This window comes from Rattus norvegicus, chromosome 12 (genome assembly GCF_021556685.1).
Source record: "Rattus norvegicus strain SHRSP/BbbUtx chromosome 12, alternate assembly SHRSP_T2T, whole genome shotgun sequence".
In the NCBI taxonomy this organism is placed as follows: domain Eukaryota; kingdom Metazoa; phylum Chordata; class Mammalia; order Rodentia; family Muridae; genus Rattus; species Rattus norvegicus.
Genome location: NC_141545.1, coordinates 26,002,469 through 26,019,736, shown reverse-complemented (window position 1 = coordinate 26,019,736; position 17,268 = coordinate 26,002,469). Strand labels below are relative to the sequence as shown.

Genomic DNA, 17,268 nt, shown 5'->3' with positions numbered 1-17,268 from the left:
GGGTTCAGTGGGAAAAGTGCCTGCCAAGCTAGTAGGAGATAGACTTTTGACCTCCATGTGCACATGAACACATGTACACACGGCTGCACACATGTGCACGTGTATGCATGTACACAAACACACACACAACACACACACACACACACACACAATGGTAGCTTTCAACTTGGTTGTACTGTGTTGTTTAGTTCTTTTGCTCTGACAACGTGCTTGAGAGAACAGCAGGAAAGAGGAAAGATTTATTGTGATTTATAGTTTCAGAGGGTTCAGTACGTGCCAGTTTCTTCTACATACTTTGATAGAACCTCCAAACAGCTAGAACAGATGGCTAAGAATGCTTTTCACTTAAAAATATCATGGGGGCTGGAGAGATGAGTGCCGTTCCAGAGGACTGGAGCTCAGTTCCCAGGACCCGTGCATGGCGACTCACAACCATCTGTATAACTCCGTCTCTAGAGGATCCAGCACCTCTGTGTACCTCACACGCACCTGCCTATCTTCTGACACACCTACACATATGAAAATAAAATCATCAAAGACTATGACATGCATATGTCTCTCTGTGGATGGCTTTGTGCATGCAAGCATCAGGTCCCCTGGAGTTGAATTTGCTGGCAGTTGCAAATGTGGGGACTGAGAACTGAACGACAGCCTTGCAGAAGAACAGGATGGGCTCTTAACTGCTAGCGATCTCTCCAGCCCGTTTTCCAGAACAAGCAGAACAGAAAGAGGCCCCACAAGGACTTACTTCCTCCAGCTCCCCAGTGAGGGCTGGGAGTGTGGCTCAGTGGTAGAGCCCCTGCCTAGAATCCCCCAGTGAGGGCTGGGGGCGTGGCTCAGTGGTAGAGCCCCTGCCTAGAATCCCCCAGTGAGGGGCTGGGGGTGTGGCTCAGTGGTAGAGCCCCTGCCTAGAATCCCCCAGTGAGGGGCTGGGGGTGTGGCTCAGTGGTAGAGCCCCTGCCTAGAATCCCCCAGTGAGGGGCTGGGGGCGTGGCTCAGTGGTAGAGCCCCTGCCTAGAATCCCCCAGTGAGGGGCTGGGGGTGTGGCTCAGTGGTAGAGCACTTGCCTGTCCAAAAAACCTGGGTCCAATTCCCAGTACACACACACAGTGAAGAAGGAGGAGGAGGAAGGAAGGAAGGAAGGAAGGAAGGAAGGAAGGAAGGAAGGAAGGAAGGAAGGAAGGGAGGGAGGAAAGAAGGAAGGAAGGAAGGAAGGAAGGAAGGAAGAGATTACAAAGCAATTTCAAGAGTACCTGAGGCTACAAGAGGTTAACTAAACAACAAAAACATCTAAGAAACTGAACACAGGTTGTCTCGAACAGCTCTTTCCCTCCTGCATCTGTAGCTTCGGGAGACTGGTCTTTGACATGATTCATCCTCCTTTGCCCCCTGTCACCGCACATTAGCATGTTTACAAGCCGTCACATCCACAACAACCGTTAAAATTATCTTCCTTCATCGAGCCCCGACTCTAATCCCTCGTCTTCACGTAACTCTTAAAATGTACAGCCCTACTCCCTAGTCTTGGCAGACACGGTCTGACTGCAGAGATAAAGGAGACAATCGGGTTCTGTTCTGGCGCTGTGATAACGCTGGCTCATGTGTGCAGTGTCCCAGGAGGGCAAGGGAACTGGGTAGAGACAGTCTACTTGGTTGTGAGAAAATTCTACATTGACATTGACTTCCGTCTCTGAGGGCTTGGGTTCTGTGGGGAAACCGTTGATTTCATCTTCCTGTCTAGATTTGTATCAAGGTTCTTTTTTTTGTTGTTGTCCAAGAGAGGGGTTCTCTGTGTAGCCCTGGCTGTCTTGGAACTCGCTCTGTAGACCAGGCTGGCCTCGAACTTCCAGACCTGCCTGCCTCTGTCTCCTAAGTGCTGGGATCAAAGGAGTGCACCGCAACACAGCCAGAGAATACTTTGCAGTAGTTTTCTCCTTTTAGCAAGCGGGTGGTAGGGATTGAACTCAGGTAGGCTGACTTGGCAGCAAGGACCTTTGCCCTCTAAACACTCCTGCCTGCCCTGGTGGCAAGACATCTTTCCAGGAAACTGCATGAGTGAGCAGGTCAAGCAGTGGCGGTTGTTTCGGGCAAAATGAGCGATGCCATGAATACATGAGGGACTGGACCGGTGAGGGGATGATGGGATGCCCTGAATCGGGCGGGAGAAGGCAGAGGTAAGCTGGAAAAGCCGTTATTGACTAAGCCAGTGATTTTGAAATAGTTCCAAAATGCAGTGAAGAACTAATCAAATATACTTAATGACCAAACGCATATGAAACTATCAAAGGACATCTTTGGATGGCTCAGCAGCAGGGGTGCTTACCACCCAGCCTGCTGACCTGAGCTTGGATTCTAGGATCAAGGTGGTGGAAGGAGAGACTCCCACAAGCTGTCCTTGGACCTCCACACAGATGCCATGGTGGGCTCCCGCTCATGACCTACAGACACACTAAATAAATAGAAAGTATTATAACATAGTACGTTTTAAACAGCAAAAATAGAGGTGAAAAAGTTGGCTCATTGGTTAAAAATACTTGTTGCTGGGGTTGGGGATTTAGCTCAGCGGTAGAGCGCTTGCCTAGCAAGCGCAAGGCCCTGGGTTCGGTCCCCAGCTCCGAAAAGAAAAAAAAAAAATACTTGTTGCTCTTGCAGAGGACTAGCATTCCATTCTTAGCACCCGAATGGTGGCTCACGATTGTCCGTAACACCAGTTCTACAGGGTCCGATGCCTTCTTCTGATCTCCATGGACACCAGGCACACATGTGGTAAACAAAAATAAGCAGAAATATACATGGGGCAAAACACTAATGCACATAAAATAAATAACTTTTTTTAAAAAAAGCAAATACTTACCTTTATTTGTTTTTACTGGTGATACTGTTGGTCAAATCCTGAACCTTGTGCATGCTAAGGAAATTTTCCACCATGGAGAAACACTTCTAGCCCCTCACTAGTGGAGTCTCGGCAGATGTTCTAACCACTGAGCCACATCCCAGCCCCTCACAGGGGGATTCTAGGCAGGAGCTCTACCACTGAGCCACGCCCCCAGCCCCTCACTGGAGGATTCTAGGCAGGGGCTCTACCACTGAGCCACACCCCCAGCCCCTCACTGGAGGATTCTAGACAGGGGCTCTACCACTGAGCCACACCCCAGCCCCTCACTGGAGGATTCTAGGCAGGGGCTCTACCACTGAGCCACACCCCAGCCCCTCACTGGAGGATTCTAGGCAGGGGCTCTACCACTGAGCCACACCCCCAGCCCCTCACTGGGGGATTCTAGGCAGGGGCTCTACCACTGAGCCCCAACCCCAGCCCCTCACTGGGGGATTCTAGGCAGGGCTCTACAGCTGAACCATATCCTTCATTCTTAGTGTTTAGTTTCAGCCTCTTACTTTCTAGGCCTGCAATATATATATATCACCAAGAATTTACTTTGGTTTTTAAACATGAGCGAAATAGACTTACAATTCAAAATCCAAAAATTGTTAAGGCTATGTTGTGGAAGATCTCTCTCCTTACCCCGATTTACAGATGGCTGCTTTCTTCTGTTTTACCACCTACTCCTTACTCCAAGGAAAGATGTCATGAGATTTTTTTTTCATGAATGAACATAAGCAAAGGCATAGCTTTTAGTCCGACAGCTCTGAGAGTTCACTCTTCGTTTAGTGTTAATTTATCTCAGAAAGTATTCTGTATCGGTCCTTGGGAGTTTATTCTCTTTCAGTTGTTTAATAGTGTGTAGACAGTCTAGAAGTTATTTACATCCTGTGTACGTAAGAGTTCATCTGGGCCACTAATTTAGAGATCTCTATTTTTTTGTTCTTGTCATTGTTTTTGAGATAGCATTTTTCTATGTAGCCCTGGCTGTCCTGGAACTCCCTTTGTAGACCAGGCTGGCCTGGAACTCACAGAGATCCACCTGCCTCTGCTTCCTGGGTGCTGGGGCTAAAGGTGTGCGCTCCACTGCCTGGCCGAGATCTCTATCTTATTGTTGTTCCTTTTGTTTGCTTGAGACTCAGTTTTATCTCAAACTCAATATATAGATAAGGATGACATCAGAGCTCCTGAACCTTTGGCCTCTACCTCCCCAAGTGCTAAGCCACCACACCTGGCTGGTACTCTCTTTTTGTCTGTTTTTTTTTTTTTTTCTTTTCATTTTTCGGAGCTGGGAACTGAACCCAGGGCCTTGTGCTTGCTAGGCAAGCGCTCTACCACTGAGCTAAATCCCCAACCCTTGTTTTTTTTTTTTTTTTTTTTTTTTTTTTTTTTTTTTTTTTTTTTTTTTACATTTTATCTGTCTCTGTCTCTTTCCCTCTGTCCCTCCCTCCCTCCCTCCCTCCCTCCCTCCTTACCTATGTGTCTGAGTGTTTTGTCTGCATGTGTGTCAGTGGGTGCCTGGTGGCCTTGGGTTCTGGGAATTGAACTCAGGTCCTCTGGAAGAAGAGTCAGTGCTCTTAACCGCTGAGCCATCTCTCCAGCCCCATTGTACTTTTGTTTACATGTATGTGGGTGTCAGAGGCCAGAAGAGGGCATCAGATTCCCTTAAGCTGCCTTTATGGGGAGCTTGAGCCACCTGATATGGGTACTGGAAGTCAAACTCTGGTCCTCTGTAAGAGCAGCAAGTGCTCTGAGCCAGTGAGACATCTCCCCAGCCCCTGGATCTCAAACATTAAAAAGATTTATTTTTATGATCCCCATAAAGATAGCTGTGTTGACAAAAAGAAGTAACAAAACCACGATTTCATTGCAGTGAATCTGCACCTCCATTAATCTGTTTTTACATATATTTAAACTCTCTCTCTATGTAGAGGAAACATATAATTTATATATTGTATAATTGATGCCTGATATGCTCGTAGGTCCAACTATCTGCCGGCACTAACTGTTCCTAACGCCCATCAAAAGGAGGTGGCATCTGAGCCGGTGCTGGAGGAATTGGAGGTGGGAATTTCCAAAGGTGGCCTTATCTCGCCAGCCTTTTCCGTAAAGGTAAGCATGACTCAGCTATTGTTCCCATTGCATCTCTCTTTGCTTTGAGAAAATGCCCGACCAAAGCAGCTTAAGAAAGAAGGGTTTATGTTGGCTCCCAGTTTGGTACCGTTCATCAGGGCAGCAGGAGCATGAGACAGCTGGTCACACCGCACCCACGGTCAGAAAACAGAGAGAGAGAGAGAGGTGCTGATGCTCAGTTCACCTTCTCCTTTTTATTCATTCCAGGACCCCAGCCTAGGGAATGGTGCCGCCCATTTGGACTGAGTCTTCCCATCTCTGTTATCCTGATGGACAAACTCCCACACAGATGTCTCAGGTGATTCTAGATCCTGTAGAGTTGCCAACCAACATCAACCACCACAGCCATGCTGGGTTGATTACACTTTGAGAATGTGTACATTGAAGTTTCAGCTATGTGACCCAATACGAACGTCCTACCCTAAACTCCAAGATGCCTCAGTCACACTGGAAGGATTTTCTGAGAAAATGTTGGGGCATGTCAAGGAAATGTGAGCCAGCTTGTAGTACACCATTTCTCTTAAGCCTGGCATCAGAAACCAAGGAAAATACAATATAGGCCAGTGGAGAAGACTCGGTTGATAAAGTGCTCACCCCGTAAGCACATGGACCTGAGTTTGATCCCCAATGTTCCCATACAGAGCCTGCATGACAATGCATGACTGCAAGCCCAACACTGAGAAGTGGAGATCGATCTGAGGTCTGTTGGCTGCTGGCCTGGCTGAACTGATGTGTTCCAACTCACTGAGGGACTTTGTCCCACAAAATAAGATCCAGCCGGCTGGTGGTGGCACATGCCTTGAATCTCAGCACTCAGAAGGCAGAGGCAGGCAGATCTCTGAGTTCAAGGCTAGCCTGGTCTATCTAGTGAGTTTCATGTCAGCAAGGGCTATATAGTGAAAGCCCATCTCAAAGAGGAAAACGAACAAAAAACAAAAAAAAAAAAAAATAAGGTGGGGTGTAGCTGAAATATACTCAGCAGTTACTTCTACAAATTTGTGTGTGTGTATAACACACACACACACACACACACACACACACACACACACACACACACCCCTAACTGCCTCAAAGGCAGCAGAATTGAGTCCTTATATTTAAGTAATTCTAAGATTACTGGGCACTCCTAAGGGTACTGGGCTGGGTGTCAGAGCATGGCCTTATGGGATTTTAGCAAAACAGGAAGGAACACATGTAGGAACACATGTAACTCAGTATGATGCCATGCTAATGGCATGATAATCTTCAAATGTCTTCACAAAGCATGCACTATGCTGCCATCTGAAAGCTATAGGGTTTTTTAATTTTGTTTTGTTTTTTGGGATAGGGTCTTGATTAAGTCCAGGCTGGCCTCGAACTTCCTACATAATCACGGATAATCTGGAACCCCTGGTCCTCCTACCTCTACCTATCAAGTGCTGGGATCATAGGCACAGGCGACCACACCCAGTCTATATGGCACTAGGAAAGGAACCCACTCTCCTGCATGCAAGGCGGTCACCCCACTCACTATATCCCCAGCCGATAAGGTAGAGTTTGATTCACCAGCTCTCAGATTCATCTTGGAGTCAGAGACTCAGTCAGCAGTGTGTGATTGCAATGGCAGAGTGCATCTTTGAAGGCTACGTAACAAAGGAAGTGGTTCTGGGCACCGGAGAGTCCCTCTCACGATTCTGTGCCTGCCCGGTGTCTCGGTTTCTTTTTTTGTTACTGTGATGGAGTATCAAAAGCCACTTAAGGAAGGAAGGGTTCACCTGGGCTCAGTTTGAGGGACAGTCCGCTGTCACTGGGGGCCAAGACAGCAGGAGCTTGAAGCGGCTGGTCCCAATCCAGTCCCAGTCAGGAAGAGGGAGCAAGGAATACTGTGCTCAACTCAAATCTCCAATTAAAAAAAAAAAAAAGCTAAATTACAGTTGTTTAATTGGTTTACTCTGTATGTGGAGAGTGCACCTGCAGGAGTCTGCTCTGTCTTTTATTTATTTATTTTTAAAGATTTATTTATTTATTTATTTATTTATTTATTTATTTATTTATTTATTTATGTGAGTACACCGTCAGACACACCAGAAGAGGGCATCGGATCCCATTACAGATGGTTGTGAGCCACCATGTGGTTGCTGGGAATTGAACTCAGAACCTCTGGAAGAGCAGTCAGCGCTCTTAACCGCTGAGCCATCCCTCCAGCCCCTATTTATTTTTTTTAAACAGTCATAGCATGTTTACCTAACGCAAGGATTTTAAGTCATCACAAATAATCATTTCCAGGTATTAAAAGCTGGGTTCTAGTGAGGTGAAAATGGTCTGTCCAGAATTCCCCCTGAGTTATCTATGCCAGCGAGCTGGAATCCGAGGGCTGGCTCCTGACACTAACTCAAAGAGACCCGGCTGGAGTTATTCTGTGAGAGGAACTGAAGACGTCCTTCTCACTGTTCCATCCACGGTGGTCAGAGCCAGTGACACAGACCCAAAGTTTGTTTGAGTGCAGAGAACCAGGCAGGCCTGGATCCCAGTGACAAGCTGTCTTAGTCAGGGTTTCTATCCCTGCAGAAACACCTGACCAAGAAGCAAGTTGGGGAGGAAAGGGTTTATTCAGCTTACACTTCCACATTGCTGTTCCTCACCAAGGAAGTCAGGACTGGAACTCATGCAGGTCAGGAAGCAGGAGCTGATGCAGAGGCCATGGAGGCATGTTAAAGGCTTCCTTCCCCTGGCTTGCTAAACTTGCTTTCTTGTAGAACTCAAGACCACCAGCCCAGGGATGGCACCACCCACAGTGGGCTGGGCTCTCCCCATCTTGATCACTAGTTGAGAAAATGCCCTATAGCTGGGTCTCCTGGAGGCATTTCCTCAAGGGAGGCTCCATTCTCTGTGATAACCCCAGCTTGTGTCAAGTTGACACACAAAACCATCCAGTACGTTGGCCAAGGTGAGCAATATGGAAGATGGCAGTGGTGGGCATGGTCAGCACCTTGTCTCTAGGCACCATGCCATTCACAATGTCTGCCATTGTCCTTGCGAAGAAACTGAAGAGCCTGCTGCAGACTTTTCCTCTGGATCCTAGGCTTTGTGGTGTGTGCTTATATAAGCTGTGCTACTTCTCCACAAATTTGGGGAGTCGTTTCCCCCGGAAGGCTGCCATTCCTTCCAGCCAGTCCTGGGTTGGGATGTTCTGGGCATAGCACATCTGTTCAGTGGCCATCCCTGATGTGATGTCTACCTCCATTCTTCGGTCGATGGCAGCTTTGCCCAGGCATACAGCAACAATGGGAGCCTGCTCCTGGGAGAAGTCCTCGAGTGGTCTCAATTAGCCCCATGACGGCGGAGGAAGCTGCTATGCAGAGGTCACAGGCCAGGGCAACTTCCAAGCCTTCATCGTCCATGGATGCAATGGTGGGTGCAGGGAAGGCAGCGATTAGGCCTCGAAGCTGCTAGACAAAGGTTCCTACCCCTGCAGCACTCATCCGCTCCGTTCCTTCAGGTCTGCACCTGCACAGAACGTGCCCTTCACTGCACTTCTGAAGAGCAGTACTTGGACTTGGTGGTCTTCCAGAAGCTGGGCCAGAGCTACCGCAGCTCGCTAAGAAACACATTCCCCAAGGCACTGCGGGCCTGAGGTCTGTTCAGCAGAATGTCAGTGATTCCTTGATTTGGACCTGTCAGCACCCGTACTTGGATTTCCGGTGTCCTGGTCGTCATGTGGGAGGCACATGACGCTGGGACATCCAGGGGCGCAGGAGGCGCTGCGCGTGGGGCAGGGCGGGTAGCATCAGGGAGCAGGCTGTTGGGGTCCAGTCTTTTACTTTTGTTTTTCTCAAGACAGGGTTTCTCTAGGCAACACTGGCTGTCCTGCAACTCGCTCTGTAGACCAGGGTGGCCTTGAACTCACAGAGATCTCTGCCTCCCAAGTCTGTGAGATCAAAGTCAGGTCCTCTGACCCGGCAATAAGCACCTTTAGCCATTAAGCCAGTGGTTCTCAGGGTCCATAGGAGATAGCCTACATATTAGGTAGTTATATTACTATTTATAACATTAGCAAAATTACAGTTATGAAGTTGCAAAATAATGTTTTGGTTGGGGGGGGGGGTCACCACAGCATGAGGGTTGATGCAGCATTAGGAAGGTTGAGAACCACTTCTCACTTTCTCCTTTTCATACAGTCCAAGATTCCTGCCCAAGAAATGCTACTACCCACAGTGGGAGGCCTTTTCCAGCTCAGTTAACTGAATGGAGATAATCCCCACAGAGGTGCCCAGAGGCTAACCTAAACTAGATAATTCCTCAGTGGTGTGAAGGCTATTGTCATCACACCACACTCGACAAGCAACAGGCCCTGGCCCGGCTCAAAAAACAAGGAGAAGCTCAGTGGGGCTCTCCCTTAACAAAGAATTCAGTGATTTATTAGCAGCAGCAGCAGATATGAGGTGTGGAGAGTGGGGAGGGGTGTGATCCAGAAGGAGTTGGGGGGGGTAGTGGCAGGTAGATAAAATCTTAATACATCATATTTATGTATGGAGTTACTGAAGAATATATAAATAAAATAAAATAAATGTTTCGAGAGGCTGGGGAGCTGACTCGGCAACACTTGCTCTGGCAGAACACCTGGGTTTGGATCCACGTGGCTATGCACATCTCCAGTTTCAGGGATCTGATGCTCTCTTCTGACCTCCTTTGGCTCTGCACACACATTTACATACCTGCCGACAAACTCTTAAAATAAAAACAAACAAACAAACAAACAAACAAGATAGGAAGCTGTTAAGAAAGACGCTTATCATTGAACGCTGGCTTACACACACACGCGCGCGCGCGCGCGCGCGCGCACACGCACACGCACACGCACACACAGGGATGGGGATAGATGGGTACTTCCACCACACTGTCTTGGATCATCCATTCTGGGGAAAGTCAGCTGCCACATCATGGGGACTTTTCAGACAGCCTGGGGAGAGGGCCACCCAAGGGGAAGGCAGGCAGCCTGCCAACATCCAGTCCCAACCTGCTTGCCAGGTGAGTGAGTGAGTCATCGCTGAACAGCCAACATCAGTCAAGCTCACAGGTGACTTCAGCCCTCTTAGCCTCCGGACTTCCATCTGAGGCCCCGGACGCCTGGAACAGAGCCAAGTCAATCCCGTCCTGCCCTGCGTGGCCAGCCCACAGAACCATGAGACAGTAAAGGAGGGCTGTCATTTTAAAATACCAAGCTTCAAAGTAATTTGTAGCGCAGCAAAGATAACAGAAACAATGGAAGTGGATGTACACTCAGCACTGAAGGTACACAGAGAATAGGCACTTAGCTGAATTCGGAGAGTCTGTCAGGCTTTGTGTTCTCTCTCTCTCTCTCTCTCAATCTCTCTCTCTCTCTCTCTCTCTCTCTCTCTCTCTCTCTCTCTCTCTCTCTCTCTCTCTCTCTCTCTCTCTCTCTCTCTCTCTCTCTCGGGACTTTTGTATGCTAGACAATGAATCTACCGCTTAGTCACATCTCTGCCTCCAGTCCCTCGCTGTGGGATTCTAGAATCTAGGCAGTGAGGCCTGGAGGCGGGGCGCAGCTCAGCAACACAGAACCTGCTTAGAACCCATCAGCAAGGGGATGGGGGTGTGGCTCACTCGGCCCGGAATCCCCAGTGAGGGGCTGGGGGCGTGGCTCAGTGGTAGAGCCCCTGCCTAGAATCCCCCAGTGAGGGGCTAGGGGCGTGGCTCAGTGGTAGAGCCCCTGACTAGACTCTCCCAGGGAGGGGCTAGGGGCGTGGCTCAGTGGTAGGGCCCCTGCCTAGAATCCACAGTGAGGGGCTGGGGGCGTGGCTCGGTGGTGGAGCCCCTGCCTAGAATCCCCCAGTGAGGGGCTGGGGGCGTGGCTCAGTGGTGGAGCCCCTGCCTAGAATCCCCCAGTGAGGGGCTGGGGGCGTGGCTCAGTGGTGGAGCCCCTGCCTAGAATCCACAGTGAGGGGCTGGGGGTGTGGCTCGGTGGTGGAGCCCCTGCCTAACATGCACAAAGTCATGGGCTCCATCCCCAACATGGAACAGAATGAGAAACAAGGTCTCCTACTGAGAACGAGGTGAGAAACGAGATGACTAACTTCCTACCAATGGCTAAGGATGGCCTCTGAAGTTAAACAAAGCTGACTCCAGCCCAGAGAGCAAAAGGCAGCTAAGGCCAAGGGCATTTAGCAAGGCAAGACCTTCAGTAGTCCTCTCCCTGAACCCACTTGCTTTAAATTCTAGGAGCCAGAATTCCTGCATCTTCTTTCCTCCACGCCCCATCCGTGATTGATGGCGTCCTCTCTGGAAGAAGCGCCTACTTTAAGGATATTGATTATAAATAGGGAACTGAAGGTCAAATCGGCTTTTGGATGATTTCTTTTTTCAAATCAGACGGGAACCAAAACAACAAAGACAAACCTGACCTTGGAGGAAGCAGGAGCAAAACCAGAAGACACACTTCTAAAAAGTAAGATCGTTGCTTGCTGGATTAGATAAGAATAGATTCTTGCTCCCGGAAGCCAGAATCAAGACCCGTGGGAACGAAGCACCAAAGGACGAAAGGGCTCTCGAAAATTAGAAGTCAAGGGGGCAAGCAACGGCTCGGTGGCCAAGGATGCTTGCTGCACGAGCATGACCTGAGGCTGCATGTGCAGCACGCATGTAAGAAGCAAGCATGTGAATGTCTGTGTGAACCTGTAACTTCCTCCTTGGGAGGGCAGACACAGAACTGCTGGGCTTCCGGCTGCTGGTTGAGCTGAGGCTCTGTGAGAGAGCCTGGGAAGCGCTGAGAGTAAAGATGAGAACAAAGTCTCCTAAACAAGAGAACAGAGCTGGGCATGGGGGTTTATGGGTTTAAATCCAGCAACCAAGAGGCAGAAGCAAGTGAATCTCTAAGTTCAAGGCCACCCTGGGCTACATAGAGTTCCAGGGCAGCCAGGGCTGAGTACTGAGACCTGTCTTTTCTCTCTTTCTTTTTCTTTTCTTTCTTTTTAAAAGGAAGTTTTAATTCACTAGAAAGACACAGGAGCACTCAAGTTTGAGACCACATCAGCTGTATAATGAACCCCAAATTGCCCTGAGTTACATAACAAGAATGTCTCGAAAATAAGTAATAAACAAAGGAATCAGTAGAAGAGTTTTGTGATGCACATCTATAACGCAAAAATGTAGGAGTTGAGAACAAGGGAACCAGGAGTTCAAAGTCATGTTTGAGTGTATGATGGATTGCAGGCTAGCCTAGACTACATGAGACTGTATAAAGCAAACAGTCAAAAAGAAAGGAAGAGGGGTTGGGGATTTAGCTCAGTGGTAGAGCGCTTGCCTAGGAAGCGCAAGGCCCTGGGTTCGGTCCCCAGCTCCGAAAAAAAGAACAAAAAAAAAAAAAAAAAAAAAAAGAAAGGAAGAAAGAAAGAAACCAGGAAGTGGGGCTCTAGGGAAATGCTCAGTGGGCAGAACCCTTGTCTAGACTACATGACTCTGTGGGTTCAATCCCCAGCAGTGCATAAACTAGGCTTAGTGATGGTCTCCTGAAATTCTCGTACTAGGGAGGTGGAGGCAGGAGGATAAGAAACTAAAGGTTATTCCTGACCACATAGCTATTTCAAGACAAGCCTGGGCCACATATAACCTGGTCTCAAAACTAAATACAACAAAGACTTCATTAAGATAAAACTATACAGTGAAAAATTATCAAAGTGTAGATGATGGGCAGCCTGGAATGGCCAATATTTCTGGATGAAGAAGACACATGCACACTCACACACACTCACACACACACACACTCAGACACACACACTCAGACACACACTCAAACACATACACACACTCACACTCACACACACACTCAAACACATACACACACTTACATTCACACACACTCAAGCACATACACACACAGACACAGACACACACTCAAACACATACACACAGACAACAGACACACACTCATACACACACTCACACTCAGACACACACACTCACACACACTCAAACACATATACACACAGACACACACTCAAACACATACACACAGACAACAGACACACACTCATACACTCACACTCACACTCAGACACACACACTCACACACTCAGACACACACAGACACACACTCAAACACATACACAGACACACAGACACACACACTCACACTCATACTCAGACACACACACACACCCCACAGTGGGTCATAATGAAACCATATAACCATGACTCCTCTTGAAACATGAGACATGGGTGCTGTGACACTAGTGTATCCCGTGACACACACGAGTCCCCCAAATACAAACAAATAAATAAATAATGTAATATTTTTAAAGATTTATTTATTTATTTTTAGTTATGTATGTGTGGGCATGGATGGATATGTACATAAGTGCATATGTATATTTGTGTATATATGAGTATGTACATGTGAATGTGTCAGATCCTCCTGGAGTAGAATTATAGAAATTGACTCTGGGTCCTCCACAAAAGGATGTGCTCTTAACCACAGAGCCATCTCTCCAGCCCTTAATTTAAAAAAAAAGAAAGAAAAGAAAAGAAAAAAGATTGTTTCTCTAGAGAATCCATGTTTGATTCCCATCACCTACATGGTGGCTTAGATCATCAGTAACTCCAGTTCCAGGGGATATGATACCCTCTTATTGTAGCCTCTGCAGGCCCCAGGCATGTATGGTGCACATACACACATGCAGGTAAAACAGCCATATACATGAATAAAATTTTTAAGTGGGGGGGTCTGGGATGATAGTTCAGTCAGAAAAGTGCACATAGCCAGGCGTGTATGGTAGCACTGGCCTTTAATTCAGCACCCATGAGGCAGAGGCCAGTGGGTCTCTACCAGGTCAAGATCAATCTGGTCTACATAGTAAATTCCAGGCCAGCCAAGGATACAAAGTGAGACGGTGTCAGGCCAATCTCAAAAAAGAAAGAAGCTTGCCGTGCAAGCATGGGGGTGGTGGAGGTGGTGGTAGTGTGTGTGTGTGAGGGGGGGGAGTTCCGTTCCTAGAACTCAGGGAAAAAAGCTGAGTTTAGCTGGGCAGTTAGTGGTAGCGCTTAAATTTGACCACAGCTTGCCTGAACTGGAGGCAGAGAGATTTCTGGGAGCTTGAGGCCAGCCTGGTCTACAGAGTGAGTTCTAGGACAGCCAGGGCTACACAGACAAAGCCTGTCTCAAAAAGAAAACAAACAAACAAACTAGGTGGGTCTTTAGTGAGTTTGTGAGTTTGTAATCCCAGCCCTGGGGAGCCTGAACCAGACACATCCCTGGGGCTTGCTGACCCACTAATATGATCGATTGGACAAGATTGGAGGAAGGGCCCTTTGATGTTGACCTCTGACCTCCACAGTGCACAGATGTACACACATGCAAACATGCATACATAAGCACAAGAACATCATACACACATAGACAGGTGGGGGAGACAAGGAACAAGTCCAGGAAAAAAAATATAACCAGAGTCTGTTACATTGATCCATTATAAGCAATATAAAAATATACCCATAATAAAAATAATATAAAATTCTCATGCCTATAATCCTAATAGAAAGATAAGACAGGAGGAGTGCTGCAAGTTTGAGGCCAGCCTGGGCTATAGACACACACACACACACACACACACACACACACACACACACACCACACACACACATCTTATATATGCTCAGCAGTGTCTTAGTGCTTAGTCATAAAGAAGAATGAAATCATATTATTTACGAGAAATTAGATGGAACTGGGCATCACATTAATTAGAAAAGACAGCTGTTGGTCTGGCAAGAAGATACTTGTGACTAAAGCCAGGTGATCCTTGTTTGATTCCCAGAACTCACATACAGGTAGAGAAAACGGACTCCACAAAGTTTTCTTTTAACCTCCATGCAGGGGTGATGGCCTTCATGCACACACACACACACACACCATGAACACACACACACCATGAACACACACACACACACCATGCACACACACGTTAATAGACAAATATTGCATTTTTTTCTTCTATGTGGAATCCAGATTTATAAAAAGACTTGAAGTCAAATTTGGTGGCACAACATACATGACGCTGCCAGGCCAGCCTGATCTACATAGAAAGTTCCAGGCCAACCAGAGCTATATAGTGAGAGTCTGTTTTGAAATGGAGAGATGGGGGTTGGGGATTTAGCTCAGTGGTAGAGCGCTTGCCTAGGAAGCGCAAGGCCCTGGGTTCGGTCCCCAGCTCCGAAAAAAAAGAACCAAAAAAAAAAAAAAAAAAAAAGAAATGGAGAGATGGTTCAGCACAAGAGCTACGCTTCTGGAGGACCTCAGGGTCGGGCACAACCATTTGTAACTCCAGTTCTAGGGAATCCAAAGCCCACTTTTGTCCAGCTCAAGCACTAGGCACATACATGTACACAGACACACATGTACACAGACACACAGACACACAGACACATATGTACACAGACACATGTGTACACAGACATGCATGTACACAGACACATATCACACAGACATACATGCACACAGACATACATGTAAGAATAACAAGCAGAGGGCTGGAGAGATGGCTCAGCCGTTAAAGGCTAGGCTCACAACCAAAAATATAAGAATAACAAGCAGATATATAAAATAAAATATTAATTTAAGAAAGTCTATGTCAGGGCTGGAGAGATGGCTCAGTGGTTAAGAGCACTGAGTGCTCTTCCAGAGGTCCTGAGTTCAATTCCCAGCCACCACCTGGTGGCTCACGACCATCTGTAATATACATTAAATTAAAAAAAATATTAAAAAAAGAACGTCTATGTCAGAGGGATATACAGTGTGACACACTGTGACATACTACAGCTTCCAAGGTGACAAGATGTTTGTGTGTGTGTGTGTGTGTGTGTGTGTGTGTGTGTTTGCTTATTTGGGGGGGAAGTTATGAGAGCAAAGGGTGAATATGAGGAGACAGGGAGATGAGCGGGTCTCACAAAAAAAAATCAAAAAAAGTTTTAAAAAAGGAAAAAGAAATGGAAAAAGAAAGAAAGTCTATGTACTCCCCTATCATTTCAACAAAAATTCAAGGCTGTCAGATAGATAGCGTGTTTGAGGCCAGCCTGAGCCACTATGAGGCCAGCCTGAGCTACACAGGACATGTGATGGTCACTTTTGGACACTGAGAAATTGGGGTGGGAAAACTATTGATTGGTATTTGATTAGCAAAACCTTGGAACTGCAGCTTTAAGAGATTTTCCTTTGAGATAAGATCTCCTGCAGCCCGGGCCGATCTGGAATTTTCCAGGTTGCCGTGTGGCTGGAGGTTACCTTGCTCTTCTGATCCTTCTGCACCAGGTACACATTCACTTTTCTGTCTGGTTTTGCTGTTGCTTGTTATTAAAACAGAGTCTCAGCCAGGAAGGTGGTGGTGGACACCTTTAATCCCAGCACTCAGGAGGAAGAGGCAGGCAGATATCTCAATCTGAGGCCAGAGCTACAGAAATACCCTGTCTTAAAAAACAAACAAACAGAAAAGTCAGTCTCACTGTGTAGCCATGATTAACCTAGAATTCAGTTACACAGACCAGGCTTGTCTCAAACTCAAAGAGCTGCCTGCCTCTGTCTCTTGAGTGCTGGAATCAAATCAAGGTCTCACGCATGCTAGACAAAACCCTCCACCACCTGAACCCCATTTCCAGTCCTTTTGAGGGTTTCCTTGGAGGTTGTTCTTAAACTTGCAGTAATCCTCCTGCCTCAGCGTCACGTCTGGGATTACAGACGTGAGCTTCTCAGCTCGTTAATCACGAAATGGATATTAGTGGGGAGAGAGGTCTACACACACAAATGAACAATTAAAATAACAACTTCTTCGCTGGGATGCTGATGCCAATGGTGATGCAGCCTGGAGATCCAGAACTCAGGAGGATCAGCAGCTCAAGGTCCAAATTTATTGTTTACCAAGACACTGTGAAGGCAGGTGGGGGATGTACAAAGCCAATCCTGCTTTTCTGTTTTGTTTTGCATTTTTATTGAGAGGGGAGTGATGAAGGGAGGAAAAGACAGACAGACAGACGGGCATGAAGATGGGCATGTATGGAGGACAGAGTACAACCTCTGGGAGTCCGTTCTCTTGTTGTAACTGGGAATTGAACTCAGGTCATTAGCATTGGCAGGAAGCGCTGCTACCCACTGAGCCATCTTGCTGGCCCCCGCTTTCTGTTTTTAAAACAATAATGCTGGAATATCAAGAAGCAGATACGCTTAGAAACGGGGAGGACCCCAGCCAGAAAACACAGCTGACGGAGTTGGCACACGGTCG

The 17,268-nt window shown here is 47.3% G+C and overlaps 1 protein-coding gene and 1 pseudogene across 3 annotated transcripts in view; one reads left to right on the top strand and one right to left on the bottom strand.

The window, feature by feature from the left end:
- Nucleotides 1-17,268, top strand: part of Zcwpw1 (zinc finger CW-type and PWWP domain containing 1) — a 218,144-nt gene that overhangs the window by 98,741 nt on the left and 102,135 nt on the right. The gene's annotated exons all lie outside the window — the stretch shown is intronic.
- Nucleotides 7,058-8,847, bottom strand: Echdc2-ps1 (enoyl CoA hydratase domain containing 2, pseudogene 1; annotated as a pseudogene). The gene has a single exon (XR_015634721.1). The product of XR_015634721.1 is annotated as an enoyl CoA hydratase domain containing 2, pseudogene 1 (transcript).